The sequence below is a fragment of the Trichechus manatus genome, unplaced genomic scaffold (assembly GCF_000243295.1).
Source record: "Trichechus manatus latirostris isolate Lorelei unplaced genomic scaffold, TriManLat1.0 scaffold00111, whole genome shotgun sequence".
Classification (NCBI taxonomy): Eukaryota; Metazoa; Chordata; class Mammalia; order Sirenia; family Trichechidae; genus Trichechus; species Trichechus manatus.
Genome location: NW_004444047.1, coordinates 4,956,077 through 4,970,882, shown reverse-complemented (window position 1 = coordinate 4,970,882; position 14,806 = coordinate 4,956,077). Strand labels below are relative to the sequence as shown.

Genomic DNA, 14,806 nt, shown 5'->3' with positions numbered 1-14,806 from the left:
TCTGGCTTCCTTAGGAGACCCTGAGACCCCTCGAAGGGGCTGCAGATCCAGGCCCGGTTTCCGGTGGAAAGTCAGACTCCGGGCCCCGCCCAGCCTGGAGGCCCAGCTCCAGGTACTTTCCTCATAGGCCTAATTCACAAGCCAGGAAATCGAGGCCCAGAGAGAGGCAGGAGTGGACCCGATATTCTGGCCGCGGAATGGCTGGGCTTGGGCTAACGTCCGGCCGCGTCCGGCCAGGAGCACGGCGGCTGGTGTGCGGGGCTGTCACCTAGACGGGCACTCGGAGCCCGCATGTCTCCGGAAATCACGAGTGGGGTCGGGGCTGTCGAGAGAGCACCCAGTCCAGCGCTCTGCGCGTCCGCAGACCACAACTCCCGAGAGGCCTTGCGGGCGGGCTGGAGGCCGGACGGTGGCTCGAGACAGGCGGGAGCTTGAGCACGCGAGCGTGGGTTGGGCCGGAAGGAGGCCCGTTTCAAAGTAGTAATAGATGGTTCTCTTATCCAATAAGACTGAAAATACCCCCACTGAACCGATTGACCGAGGGCACAGGGGCGGTGGCGGCCAATAGGGACGCGAGAAGGGCGGTGCCGCAGCCCCTAGAGCGGAAGTGGACCGCTGATTAGGCGGCGGCGTCTTGCTTGAGGAGTTGTTCTCAGCTGCTACCGACGGGCTCCTTCGTCCAATTGCGCTGGTGGCAGAGGTGCCGGACTAAGCCAACTCCAAGTAAGGCGAGGCCTCGCGGGAAGGGAGCAGCAAGTCAGGGCCCGGGCAGATTCGGGGTTCAGACGCCTCGCGGCCTGCGGAGGCCTCAGCGCCCGCGGCTCAGAACCGCCTCGGTGCGGCGCTGACCAACTCAGGGCCCGGCCCCGGGCCTTCCCCCCGGGACCCTCGGGGCCACGCGGACGCCGGCTCCGCCGACTGCGCGGATGGACCCAGCCTGGCGCGTAAGCGGAAGTGGGGAGGCCTGGGTCTGCGTTCTGCTCTCCGGCGGGCAGCTGCCGCGGGGCTTAGTCTGTAATCTGGGAAGGGAAGCTGAGGCTCCGCGAGGGCGAGGGACGCGCCCAAGGTCACTCGGGGAGTCTGGGCAGGGCAGCCAGGGCTCGGGCCTGTGCGGCCGCCCGCGGAAACCTCCCCCACGGTTTTTGTGCCCCACCGGAGGCGCCTCCTTTGTGTGCTTGCGCCATCGCGGGCCTGCGAGTCGGCCTGGGCGCCTGGGCCCCGTGGGGAAGCCTTTTCAGCGCTTGAATGGGGCCGAAGACGTGTGGGCGGCTGCTCGGGAGGGCTGGGGGCCTGGCACCTGGTAGGGCCTCGGCACGGTGACCGCCCTCCTGACCCCGCTGGTCGCCTGCGGCCAAGCCTGCCCGCCCCCCGCCGCCCACACCGCCCTGCGCCCCTGCAGACAGGTGTCGGCAAACGGACCGAATTAAGGCCGTAGACCCCAAACACCGTACTCCGTAGACAGTTCTTCTCCGCCTTTGGAGCCATTGAGGAAGAAAGGACTAGACGGAGCCCTTTTTGTGGATGTTGGTTTTTTTGTCTTAGCCTTGCAGCTCCTCCTCAACGTTCACGGTCACAGCTCCTTCTGCCTCTGCACCCAGTTGTGGGAGCTAGTCCTGCGGTCTCGGCTCTGCAGGCTTACCATGAGCTTAGCCGGCCTGGATGATCGGGGAGACTGAGGCCCAGAAAGGCGAGGCGATCCGCCCAAGGGTTTCCTGACTGCAGGACTAAGCCTTCGAGAGCAACGACCAGGAGTGCTGGGGCCGCTTGCGATCAAAGGAGATATTGAAGGGGGAATCGTTTCTTCTAGTGGTTTGGTTTGGAAGGGGTGGGGAGACTTGTTTTTCTCAGTTTTATCTGTGAATTTGAGATAAAAATGGGAACATTCAAATGGAAACATACTGCTGCCTTTTGTATTTCCTGAACTTGAGCTTCCAACTCTGATTCAAAAATCTTAGTTTAATACAGTGTTCCCTAAACCTTCTTTTGTTTGTTGTTATTATTAGTGGCTCCCTAAGGAGCCTTTTTAAACGTGTTTTTCTTCTAATCATTTTCCCCCATGAATTTTTTTTTTAATATGTTTTAGGTGAAAGTTTACACAACAAATTAGGTTCCTGTTAGTCGGAATCGACTTGATGGCCACAGATTTTTTCAAAAAAAAAAAAACAATTTTTAGAGAAATTGTTGGAGGTGGCATTGGTTACAGTTTTTACCATGTGTTGGCATTGTCGTTATCTGCGTTGTTTGTTTTGTTTCCATTGATCTAGCTTCACTCCCCCGCCTGCCTTCTCATCTTTGCTTTTGGGTAAATGGTGACTGTGTGGTCTCATGTAGTTAATTATTTAAGGGAGCACAGTACTCACGGGTGGTACTGTTTATTTTATAAACCAATCTATTATTTGTCTGAAAGGTGACCTGCACAAATAGCTTCAGTAACAAGTTTAAAGGGTATCTTAGGGTTACAGTTTTGGGGGGGTTCCTCTGGTCTCTGTACGTCCAATAGGTCTGGCCTTTTTTAGGAATTTGAGTTTTGTTCTACATTTTTCTCCCATTCTATCCAGGGCGTTCTGTTGGGTCCCTGGTCAGAACAGTCGGTAGTGGTGGCCAGGCACCATCTAGTTCTGGTCTCAGGTTAGAAGAGGTTGTGGTTCATGTGGACTGTTAGTCCCGTGGACTAGTTTCATCTTTGAGACTTTGATTTCCTTCATTCTCTTTTGCTCTATATGAGTAGAGGCTAATAGTTATATCTTAGATGGCAAGCTTTGAAGACCCCAGACGCTACTGACCAGACTAGGATGTAGAGCATTATCTTTGTGAACTGCATTATGCAGATTGACTGAGTTGTCTCTTGAGATTACGACCCCAAGCCTTTTAATCCAGTAAGCCAATCTCGCAAGTTATTTAGATGTCTAGGAAGCATCTGAAAACTGTGCCCCCTACGGGGTTTGTTCTATATGTGGATATACATGCAGCACCCACAAATGCATGTATGTGTATGTATGTGCCTACAGCTACACCTGTACGAGCACGTGCATCTATTCGCATGCGCCTTCCTGTACACATATCCGTATCTGCCTGCTTTAGTATACTCGGTTCCTGTACACATATCCGTATCTGTCTGCCTTAGTATACTCAGCACATTTTTGAGGTCTTCTGAGGTCTGTTCTTGGAAATGGTTCTGAGAGATATGTGGCAAGAGATGGGACTGGAGAAATAAACAGGAACTAGATCACCAGGGGTGTTTGGTGTGTCCCCATGTTGAGGAGTTCTGAATTTATTTTAAGGCCAGTATATACCACAGGTATTTGCACACTTTTCCCACAAAGACTGCTGTGGCCGTTTAAGAATAACTACGATTACAAAAGAGGAACACCAGGAACTTTTCTGAGGACTGTTGGATATAAGGTCTGAGTTGACACTAATATGAGGGAGACCAAAATGCCATTATGGTTCACTGGTTAGATTATATTACAGAGAGCTGAAAATGAACATGGCTCTAGCAAAGATAATGAACGTGTTTTGCTCATGGAGGGAAAAGGTAAATGGAGTTCTGACCCAAACCCACCTCAGAGTGGGCCTAATGGCTCTGCAGTTTTAAGCACAAGGAAGTGGCACACAATCATATTTTAGAAAAAGCACTGTGCTATGAGAAGGCTGGATTAGAAAGGTGGGCAGGACTGGTGGCCTAGGGACAGTTAGGAGGACCCGCGTAGTGACTGTGGGGATGGAGTGAGATGGGTGTGTTTGAATCAGTGGAACTTGGTGTCTGGTTGTCAGCTGGCCAGTCACTGCAGTTCATCACTGGCTCTTAAAGGCTATGAGCAAAGCCCACATCCAGTAGTTCATACCCACATTGATTTCAGGGTGCTACTCAGTAATTGGTTTATATGCTATATAAAAGTGAATCTGTAAATTCTTTATATGTGTTGCTAGTATCTGTCTTTATTGAAATGGTTTACCTATGTCTTTAACTGTCCTCAAATCAGTAATTTTTGAAGGGTAAGGTGGCTCATGTAGAATACTACAGGGTTGACTATTTTTATTGTTGAGATATAATTCACATCTAAATATCTTGTTTTTCAGCTGGACTCAGAATTGTAGAGCAAGGCATTTTGAGGTTTCCTGTCTGAGGAGGAAAGCCTGGAGCAGAGATAGTGCCTAACCCTGAGGTTGGGGTTCAGGTTTGAGAAAACATGTTGCAAGGTTTGGGCAGAGGGATCTGGAATGGCCTTTGGAAGTATTTTCCGGGCATAAGTCAGAACTGGCAAGCTAGTTGAGTTCCATATGATGAAGGGTAGGAAAGGCTTGGGAACTTTTCAAAATGAGTGCTATCATTAGCCTGCTTTGCAAATAGAAAGTGTGACCATAAACCTTTACTGGAGTCTTCTTTTTTTTTTTGAGATTTGGGGATTGTTTATTATACAGCGTTATTTAAAAAAAAAAAAAAGCTAGCCGAGGATGGGAAAAAAACCTAATACAGTATGTGACTCAATATAGAAATTTGACTGATAACTTATATTATTGATTCAGTGTGTGCTGCTATATGAACCCTCAAAGTTTTTACAAGCTTGTTTCTTTTTTTTTTATTGTTATAGTTTAAATGAAGTTTACTTTTCAAGTTAGTCTTCCACATAACAATTTATATATACGTTGTTATGTGACCGTAATTGCCGTCCCCATATTGCGACAACACACTCCTCCTTTCCACCCCGAGTCCCCACGTCCATTCAGCCAGTGGAGTCTTCTTTTAAGCCGCCTGGTTTTCTGGTGTGCCCACTACGCTACATTAACTGTGGGCTATACTTCCAGGTAGCTGAGGCAGTTGGCTTGCTGTATAGATTTATTTTTAACATGCAAATTTAAAATTGAAGCGTGTCTGCTAAATGTTACCTCTTTAGTTTGGAATGGTACTAGCAGTCTTTCTGCTGTTAGCCATGTGAATCCTGTGTCCCTGTGGGTTACTCTTGGTTTGTGATGTAATGATACCTACTGTATAGCGAGTGCCTGCTTCTTATCTGTTACTGAGTCACCTGCCAGGTAGGCGTGGTTATCCCATTTTGCATGTCCTGAGGCACTTGCCCAAGGTCACACGATTAGTCAGCTGGAGTCTTAGCCCCTGTCTGGCTCCAGTGACCCCTCCGTGCTGGGCTTTCTTGGGCCGCCTGCATTCTTCCGTGGTGGGGAAGCAAGCAGCCACTTTCTCTAGTAGCTCCAAATAGTGAAAAATAACTTAAAAGCAGAGGATATTATCCTTATTTTATGTTTCTTTTTCAAGTAAGTTACCCATGGAGGGTTCAGATCATAAATATTCTCAAGAAACTTCTCATTTTGTGACTGCTTTATATTCCTGAAGAATCTGCTTATTCCTGAGTAAGTTCCCTCCCTTCAGCAAGGAAGGTGGTCTTCTGCTGCACCTTACCTCTGACTTAGCCAAACTCTTGCCCATTTCTGCTGCTGGCTCTGCCATGCTAAAATGGGCTTCCTTTCTAAGCACCTTCTTGATGTTTTTCAGTTCTTAACTATTAGTTCAGAACCGTTGGTTCTGGCCTCCTCCTCCCTCCAAGGTGAAAATGCCTCAGGTAAAAATGTTCTCTCCTGAGGATCCTGTTTTTAAATCTCTCTTCGGCTATCTTTTGACTTGCAGTGTTAAGGCTCCATTTTTCATACTTTTTCATTTTATTCTCAAAAACACTGCCATCTCTTCCAGGAAAATGAAACAAGGATCTAATGAGCTTGTTAATTTAATTTCAGCAGAAAAAAATCTGTATTTATTCACCGTACATGTTTGTGCCAGGTACTGTGAGGGGACAATTTTTTAAAAAACGCTGTCATTAGGTGCCATCAGGTCAATTCCAGCTCATAGCAACCTTATGTACAACAGAATGAAATGTCGCCCAGTCTTGCGCCATCCTCACAATAGTGGGTGTGTTTGAGCCCGTTGGTGCAGACACTGTCAGTCCATCTTGTTGAGGATCTTCCTCTCTTGACCCTCAAGTTTACCAATTCTCCAGGGACTGGTCCCTCCTGATAACCTGTCCTCCTGGGACTGGTCCCTCCTGATAACATGTCCTTCTCCAGTCCCTGATGTCCTTCTCCTGGGACTGGTCCCTCCTGATAACATGTCCTTCTCCAATCCCTGATGTCCTTCTCCAGGAACTGGTCCTTCCTGATAACATGTCCAAAATAAATGAGACGAAGTCTTGCCATCCTCACTTCTAAGGAACATTCTGGCTGTTCTTCTTCCAAGACAGAATTTTTCGTTCTTCCAGCAGTCCATGGTACGTGGTACATACACCGTAATGAGTATTCGATTTAGAGTTCTGTTTACCATTGAGTCCCTGCACGGTGCAAATGGCTAATGCTCTGCCGCTAACCGAAAGGTTGAGGTTTGAGTCCATCCAGAGGCACCTGGAAAAAGGCCTGGCAGTCGATTTCTGTAAAATCAGCCGTTGAAAACCCTGTGGAGCACATTCTGACACACATGCGGTTTCCTGGGTTGGAATGACTCGATGGCACCTGGCGGTTATCATGTTGAGAAGGAGGGAGTACGCAGAAGTGATTAAATCAGATCCCGGGGTCGTGAGGAAAATAGAAGTAACCTTTGAGGTAGGACTGGAAGGATGAGCTGGAGTTCCCCAAAATACCAAACTGTGAAGGTGGGAAAGAGCCCACAGGGGGTGACTGGCGACCAGGGCACCCGGAGCAGAGTGCAGGCCGTTGTCCCTTGCTGCTTGTTTGGCAACATGTGTTTGTTCCACCAGGATTGATATATTGGGGAACAATTTGAACATAATGAGAGTTTTTCTTTTGCTTATATATAGTTTTATCATGGAAAATACTAGGTGAACACAGAAAATTGAACCAAGCTGAACCAAGCCGCCTAGGTGTACACTTCAGACCTCTGCCCCCTCATTGGTTGACGTCTAGTATGGGCCACCCCCACGCACTCCTGATGTTTACAACGTTCCGCTTCCTTCCCACACTCCGCAGTAACTCACGAGCCGCAACCCTTTGGAGGCCCACTTCCACGAGCAAACTTCAGGCCTTTTCAGGGTGAAGTGCCATCCTTATTGTAGTATTTCTTAACCACTTAATGTATGCGTAGGACAGTGCTACCATTTTCATTAGGTTCTTACCTTTTTTGTGTGTGCCATGGACAGAGTTTTTGAGTGTTGCGCCCCTAATCCATTTTCCCCGTAAGCCTCGTGGGTTTTTGCACAGTGTGGTGGTTTTCAGGAACGCACGCGGCGCGTTATAACGTGACTGACTGCACCGAGGCCAGAAAGTGGCGAGGGAAGGCTGGCTCCGTCATAAGAGACTCGACCAGATTCCGTAGCCGCTGGGTGTGATCACTCAGAGCATTTGCAAAATTCTCGGGTCTTTTGGAGCCTGATGATTTTTTGAGCTACCACGTGAAGCCTTTTGACTTCCTCAGGCAGACTTATGTTCTGTTCTCGTGCCTTTCCTGTGTCCATTCCTGGTGTAGTAGGTGCTTGCTGTTCTTCATGGCTGTGTTTGTCTTGGGGACCAAGGACCGTTGACTTTGATTTTCTCTTATTTTACCACCTGTGTAGAGTGTTGAAGAGGGCCTGGAGTAGGGCTGCTTTAGGGCTGCTGCAGCTCTCAGGCCCAGCTGTCAGATGCCACTGCCAAGATGACTCTCCCTAAGAGAATTGGGGTTGGCTAGCTTTCTGGTGACAGCAGGCATCTGTTGACCAGCCAGCCCACAGCTGCAGCTGCCTAAGGGAGGAAGGAAATGCTGTGGGGGGCCCTGGGAGCCCTGCTATTTGAGATCACCCCGCCCCGCCGCTGGTCTGCACCTGAGGGAATGACCACTGTGGGCACTGCTCTGCACTGTTAGGGGTCAGTTCCAACTCCTAGTAACCCTGTAGGACAGAGAACTGCCCCATAGGGTTTCCAAGGCTGTCATCTTCACGGACGCAGACCGCCACAGCTTTTTCGCATGGAGCGCCTAGTGAATTTGAACCTCTGACCCTTTGGTTAGCAGCTGAGCACTTAACCACTTCACCACCAGTGCTCCTTCATGTTGAAGAAGCAGCCCTCACTTCTAGAAACGGCAATGGGCTATTGATAAAGGTCAAGTGAATCTATAACCTTCTGGCTCCCCCCCAACCAGGCCTGCATCTAAGTCTATTTTTAGTGGCTGATATGGGCAGTTTAGTGTTTCAGGGTTCACTCCACACACCCTTCTACCCCTCACCCTGTTCAAGGTGTGGTCTAGATTCAGTAGAAGCAGCTAAGCTTCCTGGCAGGCTCTGTGCTGGGCACCATCAGCCCTGGCATGCTTGCTTCCTTAGTGTTTTATGGTGACTGACTACGGGAGGTAACTGATGGCTCCGAGGACCCCATTCACCTCTTTTCACTATATTGCTGTTGCTCCTGCCCCTCTGGAAATGACTTGTTTATGTCACCAGCCCCCAGACCACCCTGGCTGAAATAAAATGAAAAATGAGAGGTCAGGGAGATGGGGAAGCCACGGAGCTTCCATGCTGCCCCGAAGAAACCTTTTTACAAAGGAGTAATTACAGAGACTAGGCAGTCAGCTTCTTACCTTCCAAAATGAGTGGATTGGGTTGGTGTCTTCTAATCCCCCTGCAGTTCTGAAAATCCCCCAAATCAGTTACTGATACACCTTCACCAGACTTGGCTGTTAGAGAATTAGGGGGCCCCCGCCCCCAGGCTCCGGAGCTTTCATTGACAGGATCAACCTAGCATTCTTGGAGAATAGGCGCAAAGGTCAGCCTTGGCTGTGCAGAGTGGTGTGTCCTGGAGGTCCTTGTCGCTTCGGGAGGCCCAGGGTTCCTGCTACAGGAGAATTTCCTTAGAGTGTTTGTGGGGCTCTGCTCCATTGCAGAACATTTTTGAGTACTTGGCCAAACACTGTCTAGTTAGAATTTCTCTGTAGGCCCCTGGGGAAGAATATTAGATAATTTCTTTTTATTTTTTCATAGATTTTGGAAAAGCTTAAGTTCATTCTTAATTCTCATGGCCTGAATCCCAGCCAAAAATAGAGCATCTCTGTCACAGGCAGCTGTTTTTTTTCCTCTAGTAGAAGCAAAAACTGATCCTCAGTGGGGCCCCGTATTTGGAGAGAAAGAAAAGTTCCCTGCCTGTTGTGTGACAGCTCCCTAGGCAGGTGGGAAACCTCCAGTTCTGGTGTTCCTTCCGGCCTCTGGGAAGTGTGGGTGGGCCGATGGCTGGTAGTGGCTTCATCTGGGTAAAGGCAGATTTGTGAAGGAGCTAGTTAGTTACTCGGCATCGGAACACGGCTCATTGCCTCTCCGAGCCCACTCTGCTGCTTTCTGCTCTTACCAGTCATTCGTCTAGTCCCTGCAAAACCCCGGGGGAGACTTGGTTCCTAAACCGCTTTAGGAATAAAGAACTTTGGGAGAGGGTTGCCACTTTCCTCCCCTAAGTCTAAGAAGCTGTGATTAGCTACATCCTGCCAAGTCTTCTGGAAATGAATGGAACCTTGCTCAGATGCCGGACACATTTGTGCATAAACCTTAGCAGAGATGAGGAAGCCTAGCCCTCTGTTGTTCCAGTTCCACTTGGGGTTGAAGCTTTGCTTTGCTCTTATCTGCTAGTACTCACACTGGTAACAAGTTTCCAACTTCTGGCCATTCTGACATAATACGTATTTATTCCTTAATTGGTTGATTGTTCTTCCAGTTAGCATACACACTTCTCAAGTGTTCTAGTCCCTGAAGCGGTGCCGGATTGTGAGTAAGCACCCATCCGCAGTTCTTGAATTAATCAGCTGATGAGTTTGCCTGCAGCGTGCTTGGAGCCAAGCTAGGCATTTTTATTCAGTGTCGTTGTTTTCCTAACAGCTGCCCGAGAAGGGATAGTTTTCCCACATTAAAGATGAGGAAACTGGGGCACAGGTGTCAGGTGTTTGCAAAAGGCTATGGGAATGATGGGTTCGGAGCCTGGATGATTTGCTGCACTGCTTTACCAGGGGGCTCATGTGTTTCCTGAGAACTTAGGCATGCTAAGCAGAAAGTCAGCGGTTCGAACTCAACAGCCGCTCTTTGGGAGAAAAGACTTGGCGATCTGCTCCAATGAAGATTGCAGCCTAGGAAACCCCGTGGGGCAGTTCTGCTCTGTCCTGTAGGATCACTGAGTCGGAATCTACTCAGCAGCGCACAACAATAAGGCATGGTTTTTCATGTGACGGTGGCATTAAAGTTCCAATTTAGGAAGCTTTGAAATGAAGGTTATTGGTGATTTTTAATGATAGTGTCCAGTGCTGGGAGGATGGATTGTCATGGACATTGCCAACATCCCTGGGTATTTGTGACATTGTTTACAAAAGCAGTTTGCCAGTATGCCGCAAGTCTTAAATAGTCTTACTCTTTGACACACGTTCTGTCATCCTACTTTTGAAATTTCCCATCTATGGAAGTGTTAATAACATATGGGAAAGATGATATGTTTTTGGTTTAAAAAGAGTGAGATTTAAGCAAAACACCCAGTGTCCTGTCAAGGCCTGTCTGCATTGGTGTTCCTTGATGTAATTAGTAGGATTTAGGCTTCTCTTAGCTTTTACCACACCAGCATAAAAAGGGGCCGCCCTGGCTGCCTTGTCCAGACTCACAGGAGAGTAATGCCCACGTATTCAGATGGCTGTTTATGAATTTACAGTGAGAACTACCTTGTAATTGCCACACAGACTACGTGACTCAATGTGCCGGCACGTCATCTCCTCTTGAAAAGGCACCAGAAGCCACGTTCGAATCAAGATTGCTTGGCGATCCTGCAAGCAGAGCAGAGGGGGTTAGGTGGCTGGTTTTCACTGGGTGATTGTATCACACTCTGCCGGCCTGGCATGGTTTGAGGTCTTCGAGTACCTGCTCTGAAGCTGGGCTGGGCAGAAGGGTGTCCGTGTCATCAGAACATCTTTTCCCTAGCGCTTGCTGAGTAATGGCTGTTGTGCTGTTTCTGGTGTGCCCCGCCCCTTCCTCTTCTGCTGCCTCTTCCCTTGCTTTGGTCGTGGGAACAGGTCTTAGATATGGTACGGAATCAGGCTTCAGTCTAACTCTCTTCCTGTCTTCTGCCTGCACAACTGTCTGTTAATTCTATCATGTACTGATGTTGTCTGACTCCTACTGCCGTTGGAAGGGCAGGGGAGAGGAGGTGCTTGTCGTCTGAAGCATCCATATTGGAAGAAAAATAAACCTTCAACAATAACAGAATGATTAAGTAGGCCAATAAATCTCTTAAGAGCCCAGAAAATACTGAACAGTCAACTGCCTCCTCCCATTCAGTTCCTGTAGTCACCTCTTACCTCTTCCATCTACTCTCTGCCACTACCTCAGAGCCAGGCTCCTTTCTTCTCTCTGCCTGGGTTACTGTAAGAGGCTTCTCCCAACCCGTCTGCATTCTGTCTTGTTCAGGTGCCAGAAGGATCTCTCTAAATGCAGATCTCTGTGTTGTCTCTGTCTTGAGTCCCTCAATTGCCCATCCTCAGGATAGTTACAGCTATCCTGACGCTTGTCACCTTTTGCTGCCCTCAGTTCTCTCACGCACACACGCCATGCTCACAGTACTTAAATAGGACATCCTTCTTGCCTTCTGGGCGGCCCTCCACCCCACTCCATCCATGGGATTTCTTAAATAACTCCTTCTATTACTAAAGCTTCATCTTCACTGTCACTTCCTCCAGGCAGCCTGTCTTGGCCTTAAGTATAGTTTGGGTTCCTTTGCTGCTGCTGCCACTTGCCGGAAATGGCCTTCTTGGTCCCCAGTGACTGAATTCCTGGGGACCAGGCTCACTGGCCTCATTTTCATTCTCCCCTGTCTGTGAGTTGCTTCTTACTCCTTGAAACTCTGGATGTTTCTGTTATTTCCAGGTTCTAGCTTTGTTTTTGCAGGCTCTGCTTTCTATACCTGCCTTCCCAAATTTTCACAGATTCTGAGATCTCTCCCTCCACCCTAGTTCTCTCTCCTGAGCCCTGAGTTTTTCAGCTGCCTTATGGACCTTTTTACCTGGATACCCCACACCCAGCATTTCTAAAGTGAAAATGACTTGCCCTCAGCACCTACTTCTCTTCTTCCTTCGCTAGTTTTGTTTCATGGTGTCACTTCTGTGTGATGACCAGCTTTGCACAAGTTGTTCCTGTCTCGCCATTTTGTCAAAGGCTGCTGGATGGATTTCTGGCATCCAGCCTTCCTGACCGTTTTCTGGGCCCCTGCTCTCCCCTACATCTTAGCAGCAGGGGCACTCCACTCTCTGCTCACCTGAGTCATTTATTCTTTCAGTAAGTACACACTGAATATCTACCTGATGCGAGGTCTGCACTGTGTTTTTAAAAAAAAATAGTTGCCGTCGAGTTGATTCCAACTCATGGCGACCCCTTGTGTGTCAAAGTAGAACCGTGCACCACAGGGTTTTCAGTAGCTGATTTTTCAGAAGTAGATTACCAAACTTTTGTTCTGCAGAGTGTCTGGACGGACTTAACCATCAACCTTTTGGTTAGCAGCCAGATGCTTCACTGTTTGTGCCAGTGCTGTGTACAAAGCAGTTAATGACCCTGTTCTTGTAGAACTTAGGCTGTGAGGACATACTGAATGGCTTTGAGGGCATGCCGAGTAGCTGCAGGGTTTTTGTTTTGAGAAACTAAAGGATAGGGGTGCCATTTGTTGTGATGACAGAATACTGGGGGAGGGCAGGCATGTTGCAGGGAGAGGGAAGCAAGAGTTCCTTTCTGGACAGACTGAGTTTGAGAAACTGGGCAGGTATCATTCCAGTACAGTTAGTTGCTTAATATGGTCCTTCTAGCTGTAGTCTTTGTGATTCCCACATAATGATTGGGTGGGAGTGTGCAGATAAGGTGGTTGTGGCCTGCGAAGGGGATTCGACAGCTTGCTGCTAATGCAAATAAGGTGTATGGAACCTATGATGGTTAAGGTTATGTGTTGACTTGGCCCGGCCATGACTTTTAGTGGTTTGGCAGTTATGTAATGATGTAGTCATCTTCCATTTTGTGGTCTGATGTAATTATCCTCCATTTTGCGATGTGTTGTAAATCCTAGCCTCTGTGCCTGTGGTTATGGTCCCATTTGGGAGTGAGTTGTCTATTATGTTAATAAGACAGGATTGGAGTGGATATATCTTGAGTCTCACCACCTTACTGGAGGATGTGACTCAAGTTACCACCCTTACCGTAGTCACTACTGTTACTACCCTTATTCCAGTCACACCCTCGTACCGCCTAGCTCAAGTAAGGGGAATTTCCTTGAGGATATGGTCTGTATCCAGTATATGCATGAATGCTCTGGCAAAGTTCTCTCTCTTCCTCTGGATCCTGCATCTGGCTCGTCAACATATGACCTACAGTTCTTGGATCTTAAGTCAGCAGCCTGTCATTTGACCTGATTTGCCAGCTTCTGCAGATTTGTGAGCCAGCAGCCTGTTGTCTGACCTGCCTCCTGATTTGGGTTCATCATCCCCACAACCATGTGAGTCAGGAGAAGCCTCTAGCCTGATGCCTGATCCACGGATTTGGGACTTGCCAGCCCCCACAGCTGCATGAGCCATTTCCTTGACAGTTCGTGAGTTCTGTGAGACGTTGCTGCGAATTACTGAACCCAGAGTTGGGAGGGAGAGTACTCGGGAGGGGGTCTAGTTGATGTTAGAGATGATGTAGTGTAACAGCTTGGAAGAGTTGGACATATGGGACATCTTTAACCTCTGCCTCATACGAACCAACTTTGTGCTGATCCTTACAAAAGAAATTATTTATTCAATCATCCAGGTTCTAAATTGTTTCTAAAATTAATACAATTGATTCTGGTCCTAAGGTTGTATTTATTTAAGCGTGTATGTTATAGTGTCAGACTGCCTTGGTTTCATTCCAGGCTTTGATACTTACTTGTTGTGAACTTTGGGCAAATTATGTAATTCTTGATCATCCATGTCTTCCTCATATGTGACATGGTGAAGGTAATAGTACGGCCCTGCTTACTAGGTGGTATGAGCACAAGGCTTTGCACACAGGAAATGGCTGTTGTTTGTTTTATTCTTACTCTGATGACCTCCGTCACCTGCATGGACCCTCCATAGTGGGAAGGGCTGACTTATCTTTCCCACCTCCCAGGTCCTCCCAGACCTCGGGCCTTTCTGTCTGTATATTGCACTTCCATGTTCCCACACTAGTTCACTTGGGGTGTCCCTTTTCCACCTTGATTCCTTGGTGAGATTCAGCCCCTTGGCGGATTTCCGTAAGGCCAGCTTTCCAACTTCATCTGTCCTTCTCGCCCCACCCTTACTATTCCCAAAAGAGAAACAGATTTGGAACAAATTGCCAGATTGGCCCTCAGCATGGGAGGGCTTAGAGAATAGAGACGCTCAGGAAAAGCTCCCTGGGGAAGCAGGGATCTAGCTGGACTTTTGGGCATGCATGAGAGGTTTCAAAGAGCAGTGAAGGGCTGCCGGCTGAGGATGGGGGGGCCTACATCTTCAACAGCCATGTTTGAAAAGACTGAAAATCAACAAAGTGAGAGAAGACTTACGGAACAGCCGAGGTATGTGCATAAAATTATTTCCCTTTGCTCCAAAGACAGATCTCTCCCTCTGGTGAAACGGGTTCCTTTATGTGGCCTTTTACCTTGGTTCTTTGGAAAAACTGCTTGAGAGATTTTTCCCCTAACCCCTGAGGAGTTACCTTTGCCCTAGTTTTTACCCCTGAGGGTTTGTTACTTTTGCCAGGTTGATTGATATTTCCTGGGTAAATTGTAAACAACTTGGTTTGATACTTTTCTCTCTGATCCTGGGCTGCAGCCT

At 48.2% G+C, this 14,806-nt stretch overlaps 1 protein-coding gene across 2 annotated transcripts in view; it reads left to right on the top strand.

The window, feature by feature from the left end:
- Nucleotides 1–615: 615 nt before the first annotated feature.
- The window catches only part of RNF4 (ring finger protein 4), a 37,765-nt gene continuing 23,574 nt past the window's right edge, over nucleotides 616–14,806 (top strand). Inside the window, exon 1 of one of the 2 annotated variants that reach the window (XM_004383515.2) lies at nucleotides 616–723. The gene's annotated coding sequence lies outside the window, so the exon portion shown is untranslated. Of the gene's footprint in view, nucleotides 724–761; nucleotides 945–14,806 lie in introns of those variants that run through there. The other variant, XM_023737979.1, reaches the window with a different exon arrangement.